We start from the raw sequence: 7,500 nt of genomic DNA, 5'->3' as shown, positions 1-7,500 counted from the left end.
TACTGAGTCCCCGGTATCAAATACCATCTAGGTTCCATTTCTCTAGGCAGGCGATACCGAAAATTTACACAGACGTCAGAAAAAGAGTCACCAGTGTCCTATAAAATGCAGTTGTACCCAATGTCCACTTAACCACGGACATGTGGACAAGTGGAGCAGGGCAGACTCAGGACTATATGACTGACAGCCCACTGGGTAGATGTATTGCCTACCGCAGCAAGAACAGCAGCGGCGGCACCAGTAGCAGCATCTCGCAAACGCCAACTCGTTGCTAGGCAGGCTACGCTTTGTATCACCGCTTTCCATAAGAGGCACACAGCTGACAACCTCTTACGGAAACTGAGGAACATCATCGCAGAATGGCTTACCCCAATTGGACTCTCCTGGGGATTTGTGACATCGGACAATGCCACCAATATTGTGCGTGCATTACATCTGGGCAAATTCCAGCACGTCCCATGTTTTGCACATACATTGAATTTGGTGGTGCAGAATTATTTAAAAAACGACAGGGGCGTGCAAGAGATGCTGTCGGTGGCCCGAAGAATTGCGGGCCACTTTCGGCATTCAGCCACCGCGTGCCGAAGACTGGAGCACCAGCAAACACTCCTGAACCTGCCCTGCCATCATATGAAGCAAGAGGTGGTAACGAGGTGGAATTCAACCCTCTATATGCTTCAGAGGATGGAGGAGCAGCAAAAGGCCATTCAAACCTACACAGCTACCTATGATATTGGCAAAGGAGGGGGAATGCACCTGACTCAAGCGCAGTGGAGAATGATTTCAACGTTGTGCAAAGTTCTGCAACCCTTTGAACTTGCCACACGTGAAGTCAGTTCAGACACTGCCAGCCTGAGTCAGGTCATTCCCCTCATCAGGCTTTTGCAGAAGAAGCTAGAGAGATTGAAGGAGGAGCTAAAACAGAGCGATTCCGCTAGGCATGTGGGACTTGTGGATGGAGCCCTTAATTCGCTTAACCAGGATTCACGGGTGGTCAATCTGTTGAAATCAGAGCACTACATTTTGGCCACCTTGCTCAAGCCTAGATTTAAAACCTACGTTGTATCTCTCTTTCCGGCAGACACAAGTCTGCAGAGGTTCAAAGACCTGCTGGTGAGAAAATTGTCAAGTGGAACGTGACCCGTCAACAGCTCCTCCTTCACAGGAAAAGGCTAAGAATTCCGAGCCCACCTGCTGGCGGTGATGCAGGGCAGTCTGGAGCGAGTGCTGACATCTGGTCCGGACTGAAGGACCTGCCAACGATTACTGACATGTCATCTACTGTCACTGCATATGATTCTGTCACCATTGAAAGAATGTTGGAGGATTATATGAGTGACTGTATCCAAGTAACTTAACGTGAAAAATTATAAACACATACAGCTAGAGATAGATCTCAAACTGTATATATATCTGGCGCTGAAATACAATATATGGTGATAATTTACCAGATGGTAATCAATAAAAATCGTGACCTAATGGGCTGCTGAGCAAAACAGCTGGTTAGGCTGAACAACTAATTGAAGCACAAGAAAAGGGAAAAAATGCTCTGCGCACCAAAAATCACTTAGAATTAATTAATTGATTAATTAAGTGCAGTCTAGCAAGTAGAATGATTGACTTAATGATGCTTGACCTTTTTTAAATAAAAAATATTTTATCAAACAATAAATGACACAAAACAAAATATATAGAACAAGCAATACATATATATATATATATATATATATATATATATATGGCAGTCATTGAGTCAATCATTCTACTTGCTAGACTGCACTTAATTAATCAATTAATTAATTCTAAGTGATTTTTGGTGCGCAGAGCATTTTTTCCCTTTTCTTGTGCTTCAACTGTATCCAAGTAGGCACGTCAGACAGTCCGTACGTATACTGGCAGGAAAAAGAGGCAATTTGGAGGCCCTTGCACAAACTGGCTTAATTTTACCTAAGTTGCCCCCCCTCCAGTGTGTACTCCGAAAGAGTGTTTAGTGCAGCCGCTCACCTTGTCAGCGATCGGCGTACGAGGTTACTTCCAGAAAATGTGGAGAAGATGATGTTCATCAAAATTAATTATAATCAATTCCTCCGTGGAGACATTCACCAGCAATTGCCTCCTGAAAGTACACAGGGACCTGAGATAGTGGATTCCAGTGGGGACGAATTAAAAATCTGTGAGGAGGGGAATGTACACAGTGAAAGGGGTGAGGAATCGGAGGAAGAGGAGTAGGTGGACATCTTGCCTCTGTAGAGCCAGTTTGTGCAAGGAGAGATTGATTGCTTCTTTTTTGGTGGGGGCCCAAACCAACCAACCAGTCATTTCAGTCACAGTCGTGTGGCAGACCCTGTCGCTGAAATGATGGGTTCGTTAAAGTGTGCATGTCCTGTTTATACAACATAAGGGTGGGTGGGAGGGCCCAAGGACAATTCCATCTTGCACCTCTTTTTTCTTTCATTTTTCTTTGCATCATGTGCTGTTTGGGGACTATTTTTGGAAGTGCCATCCTGTCTGACACTGCAGTGCCACTCCTAGATGGAGGTATACAGGGAATGGGGGGAAGGGGATATGTTCTGCACCAGTGATTTCTATAATAAACACAACTGTGATTTTCAGTGCCCCATTTTTTGGAAAATATATAGGGACATGCTTAAATGCACATACAATTGTTATAGTGGGGACACATGAATAATATACAATTTGCACTAATTATTATGATATATGTAAATGTGCAAAAATTATAGAATAGTGGGGGAATTATCAGATATCCCTATTTATCTACAGTATTCATTCAACATTCAGCATTTATCTACATGCTGATGCTATTTAAATAGCATTCAGTTTACGAGCATTTCTCCTATAAGGAGACACATTAGATGCTCCCTTACTTCTCACTAAAGCCGTCCCCAGTAACAGGGGCGTCAGAACGTTTTTAGGTTGGGGGGGGGGCAAGATATAATCTGAGTTTGGCGCCCCTAGCTTCCCAGAACAGTGTGACAGTGGGTGACATGAAAGGCATATGTGTCGGTGCATCATTATGATTATTAGCATTACCAGCAACATGGTAAACATGGGATCTGGTTTGGATCCCGGCATTTGAAATACCTACGTCGGAATCCTGACACTGCTCGGAATGCTGGCATTGGCATCCCGAATAGGATCACAATCCCGACGCCGGATCCTAGATGTCTGTGTGATGTGCAACCGGAGAAGTAAGCCATGGAGGGTGGAAGTGAAGGGGAAGGGGGTTAGGTTTAGGCTGCGGGAAGTGGGTGTTAGGGTTAGGCTGCAGGGAGGGGGGTAGGTTAGGTTTAGGCCGTGGGAAGGGGGGGATTAGGGTTATGCACCCCTGGGGAGGGTTAGTCTGCGGGGTGGGGAGGGTTAGGCTCTAAGGGGGAGGGTTAGGCAGCGGGGAGGGAGGGTTAGGCACCAAAGAGGGGCGGAGGGTTAGGGTTTGACTGCGGTGAGGGAGGGTTAGGCTGTGGGGATTGGTGGGTTAGGGTGAGGCTGCAGGTAGGGAGGGTTAGGGGGGTAGAGGGGGAGGGTTAGGACACATAACTCCCAGGTGTCGGATTCTGTGCATGGGGATGCAGCGTTAGGTGTTCTGACAGTGTGCAGGCAGTTGAATAATATATACTGTACCCTGGCTGGTCTCTGTGTCAGCTTGACAGTTCAGCCCCACATGTAGTACAGAATTTAATATCTCATAGTGCTTGGTAAGCACTGGCTGCTTTCTGGTATATTGTCAAACTTGCACAAGTGGGTACCTTGCAGTGGGCGTCCTCTCCTCAGTTTTCTGCACTGGGGACGTCATGAGATCATTGTCACAGTCAGACCTCAGCCAGAAGCAGCACTGTGTCAGCCCCAGCGGAGGAGATCAGAGGAGAGAAGAGGGGATGGAAGGAAACAGAAGCCCCCGGAACCGCCTCCTTCCTCTTTGTCATGTCCTGCAGCCGGCTGCGTACTTGGAGTACTATAATGACTCAGTTTGACTCATTATTAGTACTGTTCATACTACTGCTGTGGGCCTCTTTGTTGCTTCGGTCCCCGGTGCAGTAGTTCCGCCGCTGCGCAGCAGGTATCCAACCGCAGCGCTCCCAGTGCCGGTGTGAGCAGGGGCAGAGGCACTGGTATACAGGAGCACCATCAGCGGGAGGCAGATGCCAGGCAGAGAGAGAGGAGGGGGGGCAGATGTTGGGCAGAGAGAGGGGGGACAGATGCTGCGGAGAGGGGGGCAGATGATGGGCAGGGAGAGGGGGGGGGGCAGATGCTGTGGAGAGGACAGATGATGGGCAGAGAGAGGGGGAACAGATGCTGTGGAGAGGACAGATGATGGGCAGAGAGAGGGGGAACAGATGCTGTGGAGAGGGGGGGGGGCAGATGATGGGCAGGGAGAGAGGGGGGGCAGATGCTGTGGAGAGGGGGGGGGCAGATGATGGGCAGGGAGAGAGGGGGGGCAGATGCTGTGGAGAGGACAGATGATGGGCAGAGAGAGGGGGAACAGATGCTGTGGAGAGGGGGTGCAGATGATGGGCAGAGAGAGGGGGGGACAGATGCTGGGTAGAGAGAGGGGGGACAGATGCTGCGGAGAGGGGGGCAGATGATGGACAGAAAGAGGGGGAGCAGATGCTGGGCAGAAAGAAGGGGGGGACAAATGCTGCAGAGAGGGGGACAGATGATGGGCAGAGGGGGTGGAACAGATGCAGCGGAGAGGGGGGCAGATGATGGGCAGAGAGAGGGGGGACAAATGCTGCGGAAAGGGGGACAGATGATGGGCAGAAAGAGGGGGAGCAGATGCTGGGCAGAGAGAAGGGGGGACATATGCTGCGGAGAGGGGGACAGATGATGGACAGAGAGGGGGAGGACAGATGCTGCGTAGAGGAGGATAGATGATGGGCAGAAAGAGGGGTGGATAGATGCTGTGGAGAGGGGGCAGATGATAAGCAGAGAGAGCGGAGGCAGATGTGGTCAGAGGGAGGGGGGACAGATGCTGCAGAGAGGGGGGCAGATGATGTGCAAAAAGAGGGGGAGCAGATACTGGGCACAGAGAAGGGGGGACTGATGCTGCGGAGATGGGAACAGATGATGGGCAGAGAGAGGGGGGACAGATGCTGTGGAGAGGGGGGGCAGATAATGGGTAGAAAGAGGGGGAGCAGATGCTGGGCAGAAAGAAGGGGGGGGGGGCAAATGCTGCAGAGAGGGGGACAGATGAAAACCATGTAGCAGTCAGAGAGAGAGAGAGAGACAGCAGCTGTATAGAGAGGGTGGCAGAGACAGGCAGGATCTATGGAGACAGAGGAGTCAGGTTGAATACATTACTCACATTTAGACAAGGGCCATGCTGTGTGACATCCTCCGTGTTCCAGGGGTCAGGGGAGCATATGACAGCTCCTCCAATCAGGAGCTCTTCTAATCAGCATGTGCCGAGCTCCTCCAATCACTGCTCGGCACATGTTCTTCTGACCTTATTGCTGATACCAGGGAGGGGAGGAGACGAGGCACCGCAGTGAGTGCAGGGACTTCCCCTGCTGCTGCTGATCTCAGTGAGTACAAGCTAACCCCTCCTCCCATCCCTGTGCTGCCAGCGCTGCTGCCTGTCATGTAGTGTGACAGGCACAGCGGCAATCGGCAGCTGCAGAGTAGCAAAGCAGGGAGAGCGCCTCCCTTCTTTGCAGAGGCGCCTCTCTCATGTATGGGGGGAGCAAGCTGCCCCCTTGCCCCCCCTATTCCGACGCCCCTGCCCAGTAACCATATTATACTATAACAGGAATAGCTACGATAGGGGATTACATTATTTGACTTGGAATAAGGGGAGCTATTGCTGAAGGAATGCTGTAAATGTATTATATGTAGAACTATTGCCATATTTCTGACACTTTTCAAGTGGATTACTAATATATATTTAATTAATATTGTACAGAATTTAGTAATTCAACTTTAGGCTGATTGATACATTCAAGGATTAATAAAGACACGACACAGGTAGCGAACCTTGGTATTAATAAATTTATCATTTATTTTTCATTTACTATATATGGTAATTATATTACATAAGCTTATTATATCTTATTTCGTGGTTAGACAATTTTAATGAATCTATTAAAGGTTAATTTTTAATTTTCATTTGTGCGCCAACAAAGAGACATTCTTTTTTTCTTCTTCTTTTCCTCACTCCTAGATGGGCCAGGTGTTTGTGTCGGCCACTTGGGTCGCTTAGCTTAGTCACACAGCTACCTCATTGCACCTCTTTTTTTCATTGCATCATGTGCTGTTTGGGGACTATTTTTTTGAAGTGCCATCCTGTCTGACACTGCAGTGCCACTCCTAGATGGGCCAGGTGTTTGTGTTGGCCACTTGGGTCGCTTAGCTTAGCCATCCAGCGACCTTGGTGCACCTCTTTTAATCTTTGCATCATGTGCTGTTTGGGGACTATTTTTTAAATATGCCATCCTGTCTGACACTGCAGTGCCACTCCTAGATGGGCCAGGTGTTTGTGTCGGCCACTTGGGTAGCTTAGCTTAGTCACACAGCTACCTCATTGCGCCTCTTTTTTTCTTTGCATCATGTGCTGTTTGGGGCCTATTTTTTGAAGTGCCATCCTGTCTGACACTGCAGTGCCACTCCTAGATGGGCCAGGTGTTTGTGTCGGCCACTTGGGTCGCTTAGCGACCTCGGTGCAAATTTTAGGACTAAAAATAATATTGTGAGGTGTTCAGAATAGACTGAAAATTAGTGGAAATTATGGTTATTGAGGTTAATAATACTATGGGATCAAAATGACCCCCAAATTCTATGATTTAAGCTGTTTTTGAGGGTTTTTTATAAAAAAACACCCGAATCCAAGAGACACCCGAATCCAACAAAAAATTTTCAGAGAGGTTTTGCCAAAACGCGTCCGAATCCAAAACACGGCCGCGGAACCGAATCCAAAACCCGAAAAATTTCCGGTGCACATTACATATATATATATATATATATATATATACACGACGTTTCCTGACATGCAGCGGCACTCAGGGAAAGATACGAGCAATTATAAGCAAAAGGTGTTTATTCCATAGTGAAAAAAATGGTCCAACGTTTCGGGGCGCAACCACCCCTTTGTCAAGGTGAACAACAAAGTCACAGGTGCCTAAGTCACTGCGAGGAGGTGACCGGGGAAAGAAGCTGCTACAATTAGAGGCCTGGTGGATCTTCACCCTTGACACTGTGAACCCCAAGGGGCTGAACGAATCTTTAAGTTTGTCTGCGTTCATTTAAATAACTCTAATTTCTTATATCTTTAACTTTGTGCAGATTCTACAATGTAGATGTTTGTGATCCAGTGCACTTTAATAGGAACACCATATTCCAGTTTGTCAGACATTTGATCTACCGATTCTATTGCCGGTATGGCAGTTGAGTCAGTATATATAACGTAGTGTAATTAGTTTACCATGAGATATTACACCTAAGTTTAGTAAGAGTACAGGTTAATAACGCAGACAGGTTTGTTATGTTCCG

At 47.9% G+C, this 7,500-nt stretch overlaps 1 long non-coding RNA gene across 1 annotated transcript in view; it reads left to right on the top strand.

The window, feature by feature from the left end:
* The first annotated feature begins 5,432 nt into the window (after positions 1-5,432).
* Positions 5,433-7,500, top strand: part of LOC134943751 (uncharacterized) — a 5,109-nt gene continuing 3,041 nt past the window's right edge. The window contains exon 1 of the long non-coding RNA XR_010181723.1: positions 5,433-5,540. This is a non-coding gene — a long non-coding RNA (uncharacterized LOC134943751). The remainder of the gene's footprint in view (positions 5,541-7,500) is intronic.

This window comes from Pseudophryne corroboree, chromosome 7 (assembly GCF_028390025.1).
Source record: "Pseudophryne corroboree isolate aPseCor3 chromosome 7, aPseCor3.hap2, whole genome shotgun sequence".
Taxonomy (NCBI): Eukaryota; Metazoa; Chordata; class Amphibia; order Anura; family Myobatrachidae; genus Pseudophryne; species Pseudophryne corroboree.
This window is presented reverse-complemented; position numbering and strand designations above follow the sequence as displayed.